This window comes from Dermacentor silvarum, chromosome 8 (genome assembly GCF_013339745.2).
Source record: "Dermacentor silvarum isolate Dsil-2018 chromosome 8, BIME_Dsil_1.4, whole genome shotgun sequence".
In the NCBI taxonomy this organism is placed as follows: Eukaryota; Metazoa; Arthropoda; class Arachnida; order Ixodida; family Ixodidae; genus Dermacentor; species Dermacentor silvarum.
In genome coordinates, this window is record NC_051161.1 from 69,940,559 (window position 1) to 69,962,645 (window position 22,087).

Here is a 22,087-nt window from a genome sequence, read left to right on the forward strand (position 1 = left end):
GATAACCGATATTGTAATTGACATTAAGAGAAAAACATTTTGCCGGGCAGGCCATGTAATGCGTAGGGTAGATAACGGATGGACTATTAGAGTTACAGAATAGGTGCCAAGAGAAGGGGAGTGCAGTCGAAGATGACGAAAAACTAGGTGGGTTATGAAATTAGGAAATTTCCAGGAAGTAATTGGAATCAGCTAGCGCAGGACAGGGGTAACTGGAGATTGCCGAGAGAGGCCTTCGTCCTGCAGTGGACATAAAATAGGCTGATGATGAGGTTGATGATGATGATGATAAAGCTGATAAAATACTAAGTCTTAGTTCGTGTAGCTGCCTAATAATTTGTTATTGCCATCACTTCTTCACCTGTCGGGCAAAACTGTGTCTTGTTTGTTTTGACGATAAAATGCAGCATTTGGTCTTCGGCTGCTACGTCTTGGCCTTATTGAACTCAGTGTTTACAGGGAGCCTTGCGTTGTCCGCTACAGGCTCCCTTGGTCACAGACAGTCAAATTTTGTTGCCCCCTGCGAACTAAGCATATCACGAGACGTTGGACACGGCTCCGGAAAATGAAGCGGTCATTTCGGAATGGTAATGCATGTAGGGCTCTAGCTTGTTTTGTGTGTTTGGTAACTGCACACCGATGGGAAGGTAGGCTATATAACAGCAGACTATTCCAAAAAGACACAAACACATTAAGCGTGCAAAAATAATTGTAAACGAGAAAAAAGAAAACTAAACCAAGAAAAGCAACCCATATGTACCCGCGTTAAGTAAGAGGGCACTGTACAATAAAAGCGCTACTTGAGAAATAGCACCCGAATGTAATTTTTCAAGTAGTCCAGGCATCAAACATTCGATTCACCAAGTGCTAATAGAAATCTACGGTTCAAAGCATAATAAGATTGCTGGCAACGACAATATCGCGTAGCCTTATTAAGGCACATATATATATTGGCCAGGGCATAAATATGGAACAAGAACTTTCGTAATAGAACATTTACACCTGTGCGAGTGACTTTACTTCTATCGGAAATGAATTCTCTATTGGCCATTTTGCGGAAACTATGAGCAAATGCTCACAGAAGTGTCTAGGGTGTCACAGTAGGGGCAGTTGGCAGTTGTGTTCCTTTTTATTGGCTGAAAGAAGCAAGGTGTGCAGGACACGTGCTGTCGTAAACGGTAAAGAGAGGCATTTAATTTACGGTTAACTTTCATGTTAATAGAAAACCACAGATACTCGATGCCCACTCGATACTGCAACGACGTCATGTTTGCTTGTTCAACCGCATACTTTCAGATAGCGCTCTATGCAGCTTGCGGAGAACGCTGTAACTGCTTCTGAGCGTTTGTTAAAGAAATTGAAAGGTAAAGCGCCCTCAGCTAATCAGCCGGCGTCGTCACAGAGTTACCGCAAAAGAGTTGCCGCAATTTTTCCATGCACTCAATTTCCCACAAGTTAAAGAAAGTGGCTGGACATTGTGACCTTGACGTTGGTTTTTTTCCCGTGGCAAGAAAGTTGGTGGTGTATGCGCTGCGATTGTTATGCGTAGTACAAGGGTTGGAGCAGGAGCGAGAGTGATAGCGCTTGCTCTGGTAATCATGTGAATAAGTACACTGATTGTTCCTCCGGAGTGGTGCATATGATTCCTTGCACGTGTGGTAGCGTCTACATCAGACAGAGTGGTCGGTATTTAAATATCAGGCCTCGCGAGTATGCCAATTTCTTAAAGCTGGTGGTGTCGTCGTATCTTGCCAGCCATTATCGTGATCTTGGATGCGTGCCTTATTTTGAGGATATCTCAATCATCATGAAACACAACGATCAGGCCGCAAACGAAATGGCTGAGGCATATATAACGTAGTAAAGAACAAGAACATGTGTATAAGCCAGCCGTCAGTTTCGCTATCAAATGAAGAGTTCGCCTTTATTGATTGCGAGTGAATATGTGATGATGTTTTATACGTTACCAACATGAATGTCATAATCAGTGTCTCTGTAATAATTTTCTTCCAAGAAAAACTTTGATTTGTTTGACCAGCAAAATTGTCTTGTTTTTCCTTTGTCTTGTTTTGTTTCTATGTGCACTGCCCAAGAATGGCTATGGTTAGTGCATTTGCGACAGCCTGCGTTAGCGAATAAGAATCGGCACAATAACATATTGAGCCAATGACTCCAGTGCAGCTTGCGATTCATTATATATGACCGAATTATTATTTACTTTTTTTATCAAGTGTGCATTTTATTGCCTGAGAATTGTATTGTTCTGCCGAGATAAATCACGTCTTGTGCGTATAATGGTAACTTGCACTTTCATTGTTCGTTGGGTCGTCAGACACAAATGCAGCTATTCTGTGTTGTGGGTCAATCAGGAAGTGTAAATGTAGATGTAAATCAGTAAATCACTAAATGACCGTATAGCCCTCTTGCAATCGACCGAGCTGTAGCGGCATTGCAGGAAGCCCGCCGCGGTGGCTCAGTTATATCTAAGCCGTTGCGCTGCTGAGCACGAGGTCGCGGGATCGAATCAAGGCCGCGGCGGCCGCATTTGGATGGAGGTGAAATGCAAAAATGCCCATGTGCTTGCGTTGTAGTGCACGTTAAAGAGCCTCAGGTGGTCAAAATTAATCCGGGGCCCTCCACTACGGCGTGGGTCATAATCAGAACTGGTTTAGGCCCGTAAAAACGCACAAAAAGAAGGCATTGCAGGAAAATGTAATATTAGGTAAGCAAGTCACGGATCGGCAGTGTTCAGTGGCACGGCTACGATGCAAAGCAAACGTGCTCTGGAAGCACTACGATAGTGTGAAAAAAGAAATTCTGCCACCTGTAGTTTGCCATGGCATTCAGAAACGCCTATTCACTTCGCATCACAATGCCGGAGAACCCTACATGCGACAGCCGAGGCTGTGAGGAGACGATTGCGCATTTACTATTCGAATGTCGTAGCCTAAGTGCAACTGGAGTTGCTTTTAACCACATTAAGCAGGCTGGACGATCACAAAAGATCAATAATGCATTCATAAACCTATTTTGTTTACAATTTTCCATCTGAATCTTCTTGATAGATTCATGATTTTAATACTTCTTTTTCGAGAAATTAATAATTTTATTATAAAAATTATTAAGAAAAGCTTGTAACAACCTTTTTTCTCCCAATAAAGTTAACTTGATACACTTGATGTGGTCATTACAATAAATGCTTTCATACGTTTAATCCCTATTAAAAAATAAAGAAATACTCGTTAAAACAAAACAATATCCGGTTTTCAATTAAAATTTTATTATTTTCTCTACTTTTATTCCAAATAATTTTACATTTTCAACGCTTTCAATTGATTTATTAATTTCTCTTTGTCGGAAGCGAGAACCCTAGGACTATGGATCGAGACGATCCTGAGCACGGAAAGCGTTGAACGCGTTGCGTTTCTTGAGGACAAGCGGAATGAGTGATAAGACTGCCAGAAGGGTCGCGAGCGCGAGCTGCATCAAACTCATGTCCAGTTTTCCTCATCTTCTTTTTATTTCTGCTGAGCTCACCTCCGGTTATCATTGAATCCCTCCGTATACTTACAAGAGTACAGGGTAGCTAGCCCGTCTATGTACTTGCTAACCTCCCTGCCTTTCCTTCTTCTAATTCTACTTCTTTCACTTACAAAAAGGTCCTCCGCTTCTCGCCAAAAAAAAAAAAGAAAGATGCTGTTTGAAGACAGTGTATTCTAGGACGTTTGACATTGCTCTAAAGCATTAGGTGGCTGCATTGGTGTGACGAGGCATGCAGTGCTCAAAGGGCACTGCAGAAAAATGTGATATTAGGTACGAAAGTCACGAATCAGCAGTGTTCAGTGGCCAGAGATGAAGCATAGCGAACGTGTTCAGGAAACACTAGAAAGGTCTGAAAAGAGAAATAGTGCCGCCTCTGTCATTGCATGGCCTTCACAAACGCTCAATTATTCATTTCGCATCAAAATTCCCAGCAACCGCGCGCGCACGCCATAACTGTGGCTGGGAGGAAACGATTTTTAATCTCCTTTGCGAATGTCCTTGGTTCGTTGTACCTAGAATATAACTCTCAACCGCAGTAGACTGACTGGACAATCGTAAGGTTTTTCACTAGCGAGAATGTTTGGACGCTAATGATTTTATATACAGTGCCGAGTACGTAATGCGGCTCACAATCAGAGCCTGCACTAGTCATGTCAGGTTATGTTCCTTGAGTCTGTTTTTCCTGCTGCTAACTCGATGCATCATGCGCAAGGTCTGCGTGGTCGTTATCGTACCTTCTGTGTAGCATATCCTAAGCCCCCGACCCCCGACCTTTTCTAAGTGTAAGCCAAGGATGCGAAGTCTGTCAACTTTTGGGATTCTTCCAGAACTTATTCGCAGGTCGATGGTTGGTTCCATGGTTGTTGATTTTCTTCGTGAGCGGTTCTCGATTATAAGGATCCAAGACTTCTCCAATGCGCATTGCGTACGTTTACAATGCGCAGAAGCGACGTCTACTGCCTCCTGGGATGCCTGGAACTGGAACGCCGATGCATTTCTCCTCAGAGTTCGGGAATTAATATCTCGAAACTGGTGTCATCCTGGGAATTCGTTTCAAGTGGAATTCAAGTTGAATTTGCTTCAACTCCCTTGTGCGGCCTTCAGCCATTACACTTCTAATGCGTAAGCATTTCTATGCGTACCCAACGAGGAAGACCATTCATCCGTCCGTCATGTAAGACGATCGCTTTCAAAATAGGACCCTCAGCGGCGAGCGAATTCACCTTCGGGCTGCCTCTTACTTCAACGCGAACTAGGCGGTGGGAACAAAGCGCTACCGAAGCTGTCAGCACTTGTCGCACTCTGCCGCCATCGCAAACCGCTTTCATGATAGAGGCCCGTGCGTCTCGTTTCAACGCGAAGTAATCGGTGAGAACAAATCGCACACACACCTATCTGCACTGGGCACACTTTGTCGCCTTCGCAGATCGCTTTCAAGATACAGCCTGCGTGGCCGCGCCATACGCAGCCACCACCGGATTACAGTTGATCGCAGTTGATGATGGTTCGACGCGGATGGGTGAGGCGCTAAAGAGCGATAACGGCGTAAGGCTGTTTCACATGATGCGATTTTCATCGCACCGGAAGTGCGATTTCTGTCGCATGCGACCAAAATCGCAGTCGCAGTGCCGACCCTGCGATTATCGGCTGCGACCGCAGCGATGTTCCGTCGACATTGCGCCGAGAGCTATTTCGCGGTTTGTTTTCGGAAATGGTGTCGATCGTTCAACACAACGTTTATAGATACTTTTTTTTTGCTTTAAATGTTCGCTGAACAAGTCTCGAACGATGCAACTAATTGAGTGGAGCCGTGGACTGCGCAAGCGGTTTCATACCATCAGCACCGCCACGCGAACAAGGCAGATAAAAACTCGTAGGTCAGATTTGTTCTGTGATTTCTACGCGTTTGTTGACACGCTACGTTGGTAATCAGGCAACGCTTTTTTATGTTGAATTCTGGGGCTGATAGTAGGTACTTTTGCATGCCTTTCCGTTATTCACACATGCTGCGAGCTGGTAAATACTACGAGGTGTCCCTCACGGGAAGACATGGCCTTCGGATGTCGTCCCTATTTCTGGCTGTACAAGCTACTCGCGATATACGAAAACGCCACATTTGTAGCGCGGTATGCTTTTACGTACGGAACAACTTAAAGAATATGCAACAACGGACAAGTTCTGCGGTCAAATGGTCTCGCTATACGCACGGCCATTTAGTTGCAGTCGGTTGGTTTGAGCTTTCACGCGGATTTTCCCCAATGACTTATCTCATTTCAAGGTTATGTTACTTCCACTGCGAGACGCGACTGCTTATCAAGCTCGCAAAGTGAACGTACAATCTATATATCGCAATGAATGTTCTCCAATAGCATATTTAGCGCTTTGACTGGGAATAAACAGCATCGTCAATTTGTTTTGAAAGCATTATTATGTTGTATGTCATTTTTCTGAAAGTAGCATGTTTCTCCTGCACAAAAACCAATAAACCTTCAATCTGTTGCAGACTTTGTATCTTTACTGCACCTGTATTAACCCTCACATTAAAAGGTAATTTCATACTGCGCTTACTTCAGGGCATCGAATTTCTCTTGTTTGTGCTGGTCGTAACACATCCCAGTATTCTAAGAAACTACATTGCCATAAACATCCTTGCCTTTCCTTGCTTCCCTCTCTCTACTTCCTGTAAAACACATGCAACAATGTAAAAAGCAGGCAAACACCTTGTTTTTATGAGCAGTAGATAACACATTTAGCAAAAGCAGATCAAAATTGTGCGAAGTCAGCCGGTTGCATTCCTTTCCTGTGAATGATAGCATCTTTTCAAGTGTGGGTGGTTCTTGCATGTCCACAGCTCATATAGTGTGCAGACGCATCACGGGTCGTGCCCGACAAGATGGAGGCAATGTTGGTAATGAGTGTGCAATTACATGTATTAACGCAGAAGCTTGTATAAACATACCCCACCATTACTCAGTCGAGCCTGCTCGGACTCATATTCACCAAAGTTCTACTCAGCCGAGCTTGCTCTGAGTCATATTCACCAAAGTTCTACTTAGCCGAGCTTGCTCTGACTCATATTCATCAAATTTCTACTCAGCCGAGCTTGCTCTGAGTCATATTCACCAAAGTTCTACTTTGCCGAGCTTGCTCTGACTCATATTCATCAAATTTCTACTCAGCCGAGCTTGCTCTGAGTCAAATTCACCAAAGTTCTACTTAGCCGAGCTTGCTCTGACTCAAATTCATCAAATTTCGACTCAGCCGAGCTTGCTCTGAGTGATATACACCAAAGTTATCGCTAGCCGAGCTTGCTCTGACTCATATATTATTCAACATGATACTCAGCTGAGTTTGCTCTGACTCATATTCAAAATTATACTCAGCGTAGCTTGCCCTGACTACCACGTGACAATATCGACCAAAGTTTACTCAGCCTAGCTAGCTTACTCATATTCACCAAAATTCTACTCAGCCAGGCTCACACGAACTCAGCCTCATGGTTAGGTCCAAGTCTTAGTCAGCCGATGCTTGAGTGAGTTCACCGAGCTATGTACACATTACATTAGGTGACCTGTGCGGTGCACAAGCAAACATTGCATATGAGTACGTGTTGCATGGAATAAAATAAGGACAACTGTACACATTGCAGTTACCTTTACAGAATTTAATTGACCGTTGTGTGAAAGGTTTGCCTTATGTCGATTCCAGCAAGTGCATTGAATCTAAATCATATTTTTTGCCAATGCTGCTGGCTATCTTGGCCATTACTGGGTGGCCACATTTTGTCATTTCAAAGCAAAGTTGATAAATGACTGTGGTGCAATGTATTTAAAAAGAAGATGCTTGCATCACTGCAAGTACAACAACCAGAACATGGTACAAACACATGCACATAAAAAGATGCACAGAAATGCTAAATACATGAGCAGAAGGAATAAGTTGGCCGCCACCTATTTTAAGCAAACAAAAGAAGAAAGAAAAGCACAGGACCAACACTGCAATGGGACCACGCATAATCATTCCCCTTGTCGGGTACATGGGCTATAGGCGAAACTCACGGGGAACCTAGCAGTTACGTTGAGGTAGCAGCTATGGACGCTGTTGCATTCCACAGCTGGCTACTCAACCACTCAAGTGTTTTCAGTCTGCGCTTGTACTTAGGCACACTTTTTATTGTCTATATATTAAAAATTAATTAGGTCTCCTCAAAAATTTCACAATGTTTGGATTCTGAGACTTGCAAAGATAAATAGTTCTATTCCATTCTTGTTCATGAAGAAAGCTCATACAAAAGCTTAGAGATATTTTCAGTGCCCCTCACTTTCCACCAGAACATACGTAGTATGTTATCGACATTCAAGCAGCTTTTCGACAGCAAGAAAGGGAATTTGCTTCCCCTGTTTTCAGAATTTGGTTAATTCACGGAGGCGTAAAGTTTTGCTAATACCATCCGTTTGGGAATACCAGAATAAATTGTGCCTTGACACTTTCCTTGCACTTTCTCATTTTGGTGAAATAATCTAGTTTGAAATGGCTCCTATTAGCATGCTCTAACGTTGGTCTAATACAGGTTAAGTAAATGACTAGTTTAACAGATTGGGATGCTGGCTTTCATTTCCAGGGAAGGGACCGTAGCACCTGCTGCAGTTGCATATGTTTTTGGTTATCTGGGGTTTGCAGGCCCACCTTTAAGATAATGTGCTGAAGCAGGTAGAAGCACACGCATGCCATTGGCGGGTAGTTTCGATAGTTTCTTACTTTACGCTTAAAACTACGAATACAAAATTTTAGCGTTATATTTTGTTCTTAAACAAACAAATGTATACTCCTAACAAGGTATTCAACCTTTTCCTTGGGGCGACACCGCTGTGCTACGTACTGCAGCATATTGACTTAAGCTTCTTGATACAGATTCACGGTATACTAACCGCGCGAGAGACAGGACTAGAAAGTAGACAACGCCCATGTCTGTTAGAATGCTATGATGCTACGTACACAAGCGACTGCAGCTCCTAAGTGACTGCAGTGACTGCAGCTCCTTATACGCCTTTGGAAATCTTCAGAGAGGGCTTGTATACTTAATTACAGCACACGCGCCGCGTGTGCTGTGATTATGTAACCAGGCTGGCGCTAAGATTAAAGTTCACAACACAAATTCCAATGCACGTTCAGTAATTACACACAGATCATTTGCGACTTCTTTCAGGGGAAGACGGGAGCTTTCGTGTTTGTGCCATAATATTGCTAGGAGCTGGAACCACTTATGCGCAATTACGAGAAATGTACACAGATCCGTTCTTCAGAAGCTGACGTTAAGCACCGGTAGCGCGACGGTCTCTCTGCGTTGATATGACGACTTCGCTGCAGCTGAATTCCGAATACGGCATATGTGAGGAGGACAGCTATATGGGCTTGTTGATAGGTCATGTTGTAGTTTGTCGTAGCGCAAGCAGAGCGACGCGGACATGGAAGACACACGAGACAGCACATAGCGCTGAACGACCAGCTGCAAGCAGCTGCTTACGTCCGCCATAACTCCTCGCACTTAACTTGAGAAACCGCTGTTGCGCACTCCAAAACAAATTAATCTTTGAAGCCTTCCTAAATAACAAAACACGCGTATTATTTGCTCCTATTAAAGAGAGGCCAATAATTTTGTAATGTACAGGTTTCTTTATTACGTTTGAAAAAATTATGCGGTGTATGCTACAAAATTTGGCCGCAAGCAACCCTGGGCGTCGCACCAGCCGCATTGTTGAAATCGCAATCGTGTGAAATGAGTCCTCTAAAAATCGCATTGCGACGCGTGCGACTACAGCGATTTTTGTCGCTCCAGACGCAGCATGTGAAACAGCCTCTATAATGATCAGAATATCATAAGAGCACCTGGCTCCGCCACCTGCAGTAGTTTGCTTGATTCATCAATTCATGTTGTGCCGCCATCCGCAGCATTTCGTGTCGCCGCAGCGCTGTTGTTTATACTTGTCAAGTTTCGTAACACTGACAATGGCACCGGGCTGCGTGGAGATGAGCAAGTGGCACAACGCTTGCGCATACTCACACAACTCCCAGAAGAGTGTCCGCATGATTGATTTTCACAGTTACGCTGTAAACGAATCCAGTTTTGCATCTTAAGGTTGTTGGATTGTTTGTTTGCTAATTCCACTTATCCAGTAAGGCAATCAAGAATTTTTTTGCAAGACTTTGAGCTCACAACTGCGCCTTCGCTGAGAGATGCTAGAGTTGAAAAATATACTATTCCTTACCACATAGTGCGCATGAAAATATCTTAAACGACAGTTTGAAAATCATGAAAGCTGAGATTTACTTCTCTTCGTTTTCGTGTTGCGTGTAGCAGCTTTCATCATGATTATTCGTCAAAAACGCATCAAAAAATAAAAAAAGGAAACCTCCCTGTCTCTCTAGCAAAGTAACGGTAACTTTCGGTAACGCCACCGATGGCAACACCGGATTTTCGCATAATGGGGCCATATAATGATTTCGCATTAAAAATATAGTCCGATCGAGTACAGACCATCGCATTTCTGCCGCTTAGTCTTGGATCGCCCCTCACCTGCAAGAACCGAGAACGCCGTGATGAAGACACCAGTGCTCAGACTGGCTATCACCCTGTTTCAGCAGGTAAGTTGCGAAGCAGCCAAGTTCTTGAATGGCTAAGTTATTCAATGGCTAACTCGCCTACCCTTGAGGCAATGAAAAATGTTCTACGTGACAACGAACACAAAACGGCAGCTTCGCGCAGAGAAGCCATAGTAAAAAAAAAAAAAAAAGCCGGCAGATCCCACGCCCTGTGGGAATCGATGCTATACGGAGCATTGCGCAGGGAGCTGGTTATGGCACATCACTTGACGTTCAGCCAAGCGTTATCAGGCGGACGAACGCGTTTGTAAATCATGCAGTTTTGTGCGTAACGGGAGCGTACGTCTGCGAAATGACAGTACACATATTTACGCTTACGCTGTAATGTACCCCAGCTAATGAAGTGATTGTTAAGACATATTGTCGTTTGTCATTCATGTCATGACATATGACATGTCATGAGATGTCATTCATTACCGCATGCTTGTCATGCATGCACATTCTGATATATGCTGTGTTAATGAAATCACCACGACCGGTTCACGACATATCTCTCGTCATTACAGCCATTCATGTCATGATATGTGACATACTTGTCATGAACATTCATGTCATGACCTGTCATTTATGCGTGTCATAGGCGGACGTCATGTGATGTACATTCTGGTATATATCAAGGTAATCAAACGACCACAATGGCATCACGATGTCACCCTGCCATGCATTTCATTACCAACATGGCACGCATGTCAAGATATTCATGTCATGACCTATCATTTATGCTCGTCAAACACTCTTGTTATACTACGCCAATTTTGGTACACACCAAGTTAACGAAACAACCATGATCGCATCAAGATGTAGCCGACTAGATAGATAGATAGATAGATAGATAGATAGATAGATAGATAGATAGATAGATAGATAGATAGATAGATAGATAGATATATAGATAGATACTCTTAAACTGGCAAATGTCCGGCAAAAAATGCTTCGCATTTAAAAGTGTACATATTCTGACTTTCTGACGCGCTTAAATTTATCTGGCGCGATAGTTGGATAGCGATAGCAATGAGCGTTTACAGCACGCAGTTTTCCTGCTCTGCATCGTACCTATCAGCATATTTACTCGTCCCGAAAGCCAGAAAAACAACCTTAGTTTCTTTCTATCAATTATTGTAAATAAGCATTTGATTGCGAAGGTGTTAGTTGTGTGAAACAGTCAAAGCCCATCAAACGGTGTTAAAATGTGTAGTGTTTACCATAAAACCAAACCCGCCATAGCACGCCGCGTCGAATGCTCGGAAACAAGGAAAAACTAATTTTCGTACCAATACATTTTGAAGGTCAGTGACTGACGCCATTTGACACAGTTATTCGATGAAACATAATAATCAAGTAATAATCAGACATAAAATTTATATTTGCAGCTTAGCTTGGACTTGACTGGAAGCTTAGCTCATTGCTAAGTACGGACACAGCAAGCAGCACAAGGCCGCACGATGTTTACGTGCCGTTCTAGGAAACGTGCCAAACAAATCGGTGCTCACATCGCAAAGAATTGGCTCAACGCCTTTCAGCATTTATTCTTACTTTCTCACTCTTAGCGAAGCGAGCCTAAGAGAACAGTTGGTTGCGCAAAGCTACGTGCTCAGTTTACCCAGCTTTCGTAAACAAGGTTAAGGGAAAAGACCTCATGGTAAATGATAATATATATTCTGGAAGTAGCCTGGAGTGATGCAAGAATGTTGTCCCTCGCTAACAGCGTCCGTATATAAGCTGCAGCGGACGTAATGAAAACATTCTGGCTCGAGTATAGACCCCTGCGCTTGAGTCGATTAGTCTTTTATCGCCACTCGCCTGCAAGTTCCTAGAACACCACGATGAAGACAACGGTGCTCGTACTGGCTATCCTTCTTGTCTCAGCAGGTGCGTTACGAGGCGGTGAAGTTTTTTGAAGCTCTCCTACGGGATGGGAGGATACATACCTCTAAAGTTATGTTTGTCAATCTTAAAGACAGTAATTTGTTAGCCGAAGTGGGCTTCTATCTAGACATTGACCTGGAGCTTTCTAAGTAAGCGACTATACACGGTGGTCGTTCATGCATGCGTATCAAAGTTCCAGTAAAAACACGAAGAGCACCGACCTTGGATTACAATAAACTGACCTACTGAACGCTTTACGAAAATTGAAGCTTGTTTGAAATTAAACTGATAATACCGGACGGTGTCCGCTGGCCACTAGCAGAGTGCACTGCGGAGGTTTATGTACACTCGTCATGATAATAAAATAAGGCAGCATAATTGCAGCAAAGACTGAGAGAACGGTCGATATGGTAAAGATGCGAACTGTGTTTTTATAAGTCCCTTTTCACTTTGCCATTTTCATATGATGTAAGATTCTCTTAATATTCGTGGGTACGGAACTATGGGAAACTACTTCAATGTCAAGTTCTCCCGCAGTGATGCTGACGGAGGCGACACCAGCTGGCAAAGGTCCCGCCAGAGGAGGGGGCGCACGGGGGCGTCAGCAACGCAAGAAATGTGGGGTAAGCACAATTTTGTGTTAAAAAACTTTAGTTCCAAAATACCACTGACTGGTTGGGCTACGTACATAAAAATAGTGATGAAGGTTATTTTTTATTTTATTTGTATGTGACCGCAAAACTTCTTGTTTTGGTATGAAAAGTCGGTTAGAAAGCACAAATTGTTGTCTGCAGTCAGAAGAGACGTTTAGCAGACAAACAAACTCTGCGAACAGATCTACTGTGAATGCACGAGGCCCTAGAGGGATAATACTCCACGACACATTGTATGGTCTAGAAAAAAAATATCACATGACCTGCGCTTCTGTGAGCGAAAGTAATCAAGTTCGTCACAGTATTACAACGCTGCCTACTCAGGAAAAAGCAGTGGAAAGTTTCATTTGGTTGCATTTTGCTAATAAACCTGAATAGTGTTACAGCAAGGAAATAGTCGTCGAAGAGTTCTGGCGCCGAAGGTTATTGGTGGGCGCGTACCCTACTTCAAGGAGCTCATAAGATGGCAGAAGTCTTAGGAATTATGGTCTTCATGATTCGAAAAACAGGTGTAGAGTCTTGTTGAGAACGCTTTGAGCACACTATATCAAAAACCAATGAATAACCGATATCGATGTTTTGCCAACGCATACTAATGGTACAAATTAAGGCAGCAGCTGGGCGTAACGAAGCAGCCGTGATTCCGAAGTAAAGGACAAAGCTCGCACCATGCAAAAAAATACAAAAAATTAGACAGATGCGTTGCACATGTTAGGTAAAGCTTTACTCAAGTTAAACGGTGCGAATAAATCCTTCACAGCTAACTATGCTTTGATCTTTTTATATCATCCAATGGCGCCATGCAACCAAATGTATTGTTTACCCTTATTAAAGGTTACACTTTTATAGTCTCATGCAAGTTTTATGTTGAAACACTACACCGCTCACAAGCTGTGTCGAAAAGCGAACACGTATTTAGGAGGATGGACCGTAAGACGTCTGCGCAGCCAGGTCATGGGGACGATGGTCATGTAAGATGTTTGTCGAGGTATAAATGGCAATGACAGCTGTAGTAATAACGGAATATTTTCTAACTTTTTTGTTACAGTGGCACATACCCACTGGAAAACATAACACTGCTTGATTAAACAAATAAAATAAATGAAAGAAGTCATTGACACAACCGCCCTATGTCAATGGGAAATTTCTGTGCTCTACAAGGACTTAGCAGTTGCCAGCAAATGTTTAGGTTTTATGTTGTAACCTATTTGTTATTTCTCAGAATAGAGGTATACATAATGGCTCCGCTTTGTTCAGCAACCTACGTTCACCAACGGCATCAACGTTCATCAACGGTATGGAAAGCCCTGTGCTGTACCTGCATATAGCACGAATATAACCTTAGTATATATCCGCAAATACAACCACCACGATACCGACCGACCAGGTGCCACACAGCACAAGTAGCCACGCAGAACCCCAGAGATTACGCACGGACAGGCTTTAAACAAATTCAGGCATTCCATGATGTTTAGGTAGGATATGACAGTGATGAATGATTGATGCGAAAGCATCGAATGACCCACTGAGCGTGAAACCCGGCATCTGTAGCAGAGAAACGGCACCTAAATTCCCATTGGCTGCAACGCCAGTTAACGTGCGAGCCTCGACAGAGCAGAGGGGGTAAAAGGGTACTCCTGCTGCCGCGCTGACGTGCCTGCAGGTGTTGCGTGGGGTGAGAGGGCATCGCCATGAAGCCACGTCACCCTCGCTCTCGCTCTCGAAAGCCTTTGTTATTTCCGTGTTCCTTGTCTACGCAAGCTCTCGCCGGTGTTCTAACTACACCTCAGTAATTGGGATAAAGAAAATTAAAGTATCAAGAAACAGAGTAAATTGGAAATAAAAAGCGTTTGTGGTAGTGATGTTCAAACCTACGACCACGCGCTCACAAGCCGAGTGCTTTACTACTTGGGCTAAACCAGCGCCCCTAGATAGCAGGCCTCTGTACTCTAGTTTATGACATCATGCTACTAGCACCGAAATTTTCTTTGCCAAGCCCGGCGTACCCGTCGTGGTTGCTTAGTGGCTATGGTGTTGGGCTGCTAAGCACGAGGTCACGGGACCAAATCCCGGCCACGGGGGCCGCATTTCGATGGGGGCGAAATGCAAAAACACCCGTGTACTTGGATTTAGATGCACGCTAAAGAACCCCAGGTGGTCAAAGTTTCCCGGAGTCCCCCACTACAGCGTGTCTCATAATCAGATTGTGGTTTTGGCACGTAAAACCTTATAATTAAAAAAGAAAGCCAGGCGTGACGAAACTTGTGACGTCAAAATCACCGCAGCTTACTTGGAAGCGTTCTTATTAGATTATATTGCAGTAAGCTAAGGTAGCATGTCATAACGGAGCGAAGTCCAGCAGCGTTGTGCTACCTAGGAGGCGGTGGCCAAGCATCTGGATGCGCTCGCATGCCGCGAGGAGTTCTTAACTCGAAGGACCACTTAGCGTTGTTGAATTGGACATTATTGCTTTCACATTCAGAACTCATAGAAGGGCTATTGTGTGCTCGCATTTTTGTTTCAAGGAGTTGGCCACAGTCCAGCTCTGTTGGTTCGTAACAGCACTGCACAAACGAAGTAAAACTAGATGGAGGAATGCTCTGTGTAAAAAAAAAGGGAAAAAGAAAAGAAAAGAAAAGACGCAGGCCCCATACATGCTCTGGCCTTGGTTCTAGCTGCTTTGCATCAAAATGTGGCAGTAGGTAAAACGTCACCGATATCACAAATGTTATGTTGTCTCGTGTGGTGAAAACGAAACGTGATCAGAACGAACACAACAAAGGGGAAATGAGAAACTGTGCAACAAAGTGTTAGGTCATGCATTTGCATGGCACTTTCCACTTGTCTCACTTTAAGACTCTCCGTTTTATTAAACGAAAAAAAATGGAAAAAAAAACGAAGAGAACAGAGAGAAGCTGTTTAAGGAGCACGTAGTAACGATTCATCACAATGATACATTAGAGGTACCAGAAAGCTTACCACATTTGAAGGCGTGCCGCTAGCCACCCATCATTGATACGTTTTCAAACTTTCAGTAAAAACTGGAAGCTCTGCTACAGGAACGTTCAATATTAGTGGCTAATTGCACAGACAGTTACATATGTAGTCGCATGCTTCAGTCATAGAATGTCTCACAGTATTACCCAGTGAAGAAATTGACACTGGATTACTGTTGCATATATGCACCACAATGTGGGCATGTGGTGCTTTCGGATTGGCATCGTTCTCTATGAGCGAGAACACATGAATGCATATCTTGTTTGCAGCATTTCTTCTCTCACACTTGTTGATACTGCACTAAAACGGCATGTAAAGTGCCGCGTTTTAACTATTACGTAAAACGTTTTTTTAAAACATAGGGATTGCTCATGGGTTGTGCAATTTTATAAAGCGTGATAAGTGCCTTGCGGGCCTCTAAACATATAAAGGAGAGCCATGACAACGTCATAGATGAATGTGCATGTTTTCTGTTCTTGATTGCTTGCTTGTCGCACTCTAAGCCATAAACAGTATTAAAATATCAGATACGGTTAAACAAATGAAATACAGATAAAAAGAAATAATGGAATTTTTCTCTTGCTCCAGAACTACTACTGCGAACCAAACGAAACCTGCGAGCCATCTTTTGTGGGGCCTGCATGTGAGTACTTTATTTCGTCGAGTCCTCTTGCTAGTCCATTTTGCAGCGGGAGTGCTACACGACATTCTTACACCAGATTTAGCAGGGCAGCATGATTTACCCCACACTCGTTAAAAAGAAATCCTCATGTTTGGAAGTGGCTGACAAGCCGTTGAAGATCATATCTTCTAGTATCTTCCAGTTAGACATACTAGTTATCCTGCTTGGAAAGCTAAGCCCATGGACGGATCAGTTCTTTAGTGTTACCGTACTTTATGAGTGTGGAGGTTTTTAACGTGCTTATAGCTGCAAACCGTCACAGGTACGAAAACAAAAAAAATTCGATCAGATCAAAAGCATCAGAGCGCTATGGCAAGCACTATAGTGACAACTGATTATATCCCAGAGTACCTGTATTTTCACCTGTGAGAACGGCAGTCTCCTCTGATCTTTCTCATTATAGTTTACTTCGCAGTGAAGGGAACGCGTCTGTTAGCAGATACGCGACAGTGCAATATAAAACTACTTACAAAGAAATGAAATTACGCATAAATTACATTGAGCATCAGCTTAGATTGTTGTCTCGATTGCAATACTATAATGGAACGATATATTACCATGATGTCATTGTAGTGATACCGTTTAACCTTTCCTAACCTCATAGTTATGAAGGCTGTAGTAATGTTCGTGTTATTTTGCATCTTGTATTCATTATGCTATTAGTGGCTGAGAACTCTGAAACGAATGTGTAGTTCAAGTGAACAAATAAAAAAAAATTTCTCAGCTTTTTTTTTCGATTGTGAATAATTCCTCAGAAAAATCACACTGCGTTGTTATGCAAGCAGAGCTCATGGCAGAAATATTTCACATGATAATAGATTGTTCTTAACCTAAAAGCAACTGCTTTACTGTAACTACGACATGTAGTGCGAATACAAGTAGTGGAAACAACTATTGCTGCTAAAACAACAAATGTCTATATTCTGTGTATCATCATGAGTTGCGTTGAGAAGTCTTTTGAGAAGTTGCGTTGAGAAGTCGTTGAGAAGTATTTCATGGTTGAAATAATTTTTTTTCATAAGCTTCGCGTATTAAGGTTGCGAGAGTTTGGGGGTCTGTAATATGGTAACAAATCAAAATGATCATCAACCAATGATATCAATATGTGCCCAATGGAAGCAATATTACGTTTTATTCCATAAAAAAACAATCACACCAGAAGTCTGAGAGATAACTGGCAACATTTGCCAGGATAAGCGCTACACCTGCGGGCTGACTGTTCCTAAAAAAAGCTCGCATTGAAACTTCAGTTGTAGGCTAATGTTTAGAGCAATATTAGAATGTCCGTGCACAGGTACTGTAAGAAGCCGCACTCGAAATTTCAGCAGTCCGCAAAAAGCATGCAAGTACCGTCAGAGCACCACCAGATGGTACTCATGTCCCTGAAGTGTTTGGGTTATCGTAAAGGTGTAAAGATTCGTAGCTATACTTGCTTGGCCACCTGATTGCTTTTCTTTTTTTTTTCACGTGTATATTGTGTGTTTATCTGATAAACTGTCCCTTAGGTCTCCAGTCCTTTTTCATTCTGTGAATGTTGCAATGGTTCGCGCAATCTGTGGCGTATTCCTTTGCTGCATATTGCAGCGTTTTCTTGCAGCGCTTGTTGACTTTGAACTGTATACTTTATTGCACATTATAGGAAGTGTGTCTATGTTATAACTACACTTCACATCGATTTAAACACACTAATTCTAAAAATTTGATGACTATGTTCCTCTGCGTCTTGTATGCTTTTAGTACATTATTGTCACATAAAGCCAACAGATAATGACAACAAGGAAAGCATAAGCGGAATTACTTGATTGGATAAGTGAAGCGCATAAATTCTAAATAAATGAAAATGAACGAAAAGGTAACTGGCCCGAGGTGAAATACGAAGGCAGGAATTCGCATTACGCGTGCGATGCTCGTATCAGTTGATATACCGCGGCGCTATCTTATCGTCCACTTTCTAATGTGTTGATGTGTATGTACTGGTACTGTGTGCTGGTGCGTGTTTCCCTTCTTGTCTTCCGCGTTTTTTTGTGCTTTCTCCTGTCGAGTATGTATCGACTAGCCCAAACCTCTACGGTCAGCCACTAACGTTGTCAATGGCGGCCTCGGCTAATTACCACTCCCAGTGTCCAGTTTATTGATTCCGTATCCAAAATTTCAATATTTCTCTATATTAAACAAGTTATTCCCCCTATGCTTTCCCTTGGGTCATTGCGTGTTTGCTTTATGTGGTCGTGACTTAGGAAAATTGGGCATCTCGGTTACCTCACTTCTAGGCCCTTATTCTGTTTTCCTCGCATCCTCCCATGTCATCATCATCATCATCATCATCATCATCATCATCATCAGAGTATATTTACGTCTACTGCTGGACGAAGGCCTCTCCTTGCGAGCTCCAATTAACCCCGTCTTGGGCTAGCTGATTCCAACTTGCGCCTACAAATTTCCTAACTTCATCACCCCGCCTAGTTTTCAGCCATCCTCGACTGCGCTTCCCTTCTCTTGGCACCCATTCTGTAACTCTAATGTTCCAACGCTTATCTATCCTACGCATTATAGGGCTTGCCCAGCTCCATTTTTTTCTCTAATGTCAGCTAGAATATCGGCTATACCCGTTTGCTCTCTGATCCACACCGCTGTCTTCCGTCTCTTAACGTTACGCCTAACATGTTTCGTTCCATCGCTACTTGTGCGGTCCTTAACTTGTTCTCGAGCTTCTTTGTTCCCATACGCTCCCATATACCCCTCAGTAACTGGCAACTGGTGACAAAAGTTTGCAGCGTTTGGAATATCATTAAAGAAACCAATTAATTTAATACTTGCTGTTTAGGGAAGTCCGCACACAAGCGTTTCCTTCTAGCATGGTTGATTACACTGTGTTATGTCGACTACCAGTATGATCTTATGTTGTGTTTGTTGTGCTTTGCAGTAAAATTACAGACTTTCATCGATCTATGCAGGTACCAAACACGGTGTGTACGATTAAAAGACCAATGGATCAGCACCAACGAGATCGACCTGCTTGTCTGCTCAATAAAGTTACTTGCGCTCACCAATACTGCATCCGAGCTGATTTCAAATAGCTCGGTTTTAGTTTTATGAGATACATACACCTGAAGTTTCAAGACCTCCAAGAAATCAACTTCATAGCACAGAGAAAATAAAGAGCACGAAAGTATGTAGAAATTACCTTTTAAAATCATTATCATCGGGTGTGCCAAAGCTAATCGTTAAACGAAAACGGATACGATTAAACAGTGCCAAAGGCGAAGTGCAAGCCATTCGAAATCCTTGTTGAATACCTTGCCAATATTGAACAGCTGTTTTCATAGTTAACATGAAAGAATGTTCACATTCTGGTATTATTAGCGTTGGGACGTTTCGTTATTACAAGACAGGTTATGAAGGTTGGCCTATTAAAAAGATAAATGGAGCATAAGGAACAAATATGTTGTTTGTTCGTATACCCTTGGATCTTCGGATTGTGTGAATGATTGTGGTTCATTTGTTAATGTCTGGCTTCTTAAGCAACGCATTCTGGTCTACTATTCAACTTGTCATGTTCTACGTTTGTATGGCCGCGAATAATAAGTTTGTCGTACTTTTACCATAACGTTTTCTTGAGCACAGTTGAAAATATGTGAAAAATATTTAAAGCATATTCCTATTTACGAATAGTGACTTTGCTAATCGAAGACCGCATCGAACCAGCGAACATTCTATTCATTATTCAAATTTGCAAACCTTGTTAACTGCTGTTGGAAAAGAAGGAGAGAGAATGAATAAATGAGAAGACAGATAGCTGGGCATAAGTGCACCGATCTCAGCTGCTGCTTTCTGTTCAATACAGAGAGAGAGAGAAAAGGCAGGCAGGTCAACCAGGCGCTATGAGTTTTGCTACCGCGGACATGGAAAGGGGATGTAGGGACTAATATACAGAGAGAAGATAGAGAAAGCCGCACTACTTGAGTGAACGCGTTAAGATGGACGAAAAGCATATAAATTGTTGTAGATACAAGTGGACTTGAGATCTTGTGGGGATGTTCTGGTCGCTTTTTGCACCAGGGACGCGCACAGCTATGGTTGAAGGATTTTCGTATACAGAAATGCATGCTGCCTATTGAACACATAGAAGCACTCGATGCAGGTCGTCCCAGCGATGAAAACGCGCTTCAAGCTGACCGTTTCTACAGCTTAGTAAAACGCATGCGAAGCGAATCAACTAGTCAGTGCAGCATGGTGACGACCTGCTGGTCTTGCTGTGACAATTTTTCACGAGCTGATGGGGAGTTTGATGCTGTCGATGTGTCTTGAATAATAAAATTGTGTATATCACTAAGAGATTGGGGACTTTACGATACCGTTTATCTCTCCTTCGTTCAGCGGCATTACGACCTCAATGGCACTCCGTAATAAATGTGCTAGAAGGCAGAAAAATTGTTTGAATGTTATATGTTGAGCTACTTCGTCGTTTACCTTTTCTTGTCAGTTCCGTAGCAAAGCTATCAGTTCACTTAATTCATTTATTTATTTCTGGAAGTGCCCAAGTACAGCGCTCCGCCCTAGTATTGTGCACTTGTGTTGCACGAAGAACAGAAAACAGAAAACCGGAAAGAAAAGGGATACAAGATGAAACAAAAAATTGAATTACCGCATATGAAGATTTTTCCTGTTTTAATAGTTTAGCGAACGCAGGTAAAAGTAGCGTTTTTCTTCTCACTTTTTCTTATATCGACACGCTTAGGTATTTATCTTTATCCGCTGAGCGCTTATCACCGCCTAACAAATGTTAAGGATTATCGCTTAGCCCAAATCACCTTTTTGTATCGGAAGTTTCTCGAATGTTATCAATTTTACTTTTCGGTGTCACCAAACATCGTGTAACCAAGTTTTGTGCGCGATGAAAATACTGGTGTACACTCTAGAACTTACGCGGTTACAAATGTTTACGCTGGTAGGTTCATTGACCCATCTATAAATACCCGACGCGTCTGATCGGCAGGTCAGATTTCGACGACTACCGATTGTACTCGCCGCTACCGTTGTGTCCTGGGTGTAACCTGCATTTCTGGGCACAGGTTACCCTATAAAGAGCTAGTGTCTTGATTCACAGTTTGTGCTGCTGTGTTCTTCACCGCCACTACAACGTGGCAATATCTTATATCAATGCGCAGTGCCCTGAAGCGAGTTTTGTTACGTTCTGCTCGACCAGGGTACATTGATTTGCTTCTGCACCTGCAAACAAGTCGTGTTTTTCTTAGTTCTGACTGTGAACGTTCACACATATTATAAAAGCAATTAAGTAGTATTATTACTGATATACACAAAACGTGGTGTTGAATTTGCCGAATGAGCAGTATGCGGAGCATTGTTTCTTCTATAGCAGAGCTAAATTTTCCGCTTTGGACATTGTTATATTTACGAAGGACTTTTGTGCGTCAGAGTTCCTTGTTCAACGATTGGTCATTGTTAGGGCAGAAACTACATCCAAATAGCTGCGGTATCTCGGACAAAGCTTTGTCATCAGTCTGATTGTGAGACAGTGTTAGACATTAATTACGCTGAAAACTGCAAGTGACATTGAAATGCAGCGCAAATAACGAGAGCGTATCGAGGTGAAAATATCCTAACAAACAATTCCGTCATGAGAAGATAACAGCAAAGCTCCCTTCTTTGTAAAGCGAAGTTCTGA

At 42.7% G+C, this 22,087-nt stretch overlaps 1 long non-coding RNA gene across 2 annotated transcripts in view; it reads left to right on the forward strand.

Moving 5' to 3' along the window:
• LOC119461398 (uncharacterized) overlaps positions 1-19,451 on the forward strand; it is a 42,500-nt gene extending 23,049 nt beyond the window's left edge. Inside the window, exons 2-5 of one of the 2 annotated variants that reach the window (XR_007468397.1) lie at positions 697-12,072; positions 12,607-12,692; positions 16,308-16,362; positions 19,356-19,451. This is a non-coding gene — a long non-coding RNA (uncharacterized LOC119461398). The remainder of the gene's footprint in view (positions 1-696; positions 12,073-12,606; positions 12,693-16,307; positions 16,363-19,355) is intronic. The other variant, XR_005193976.2, reaches the window with a different exon arrangement.
• Positions 19,452-22,087: the final 2,636 nt, after the last annotated feature.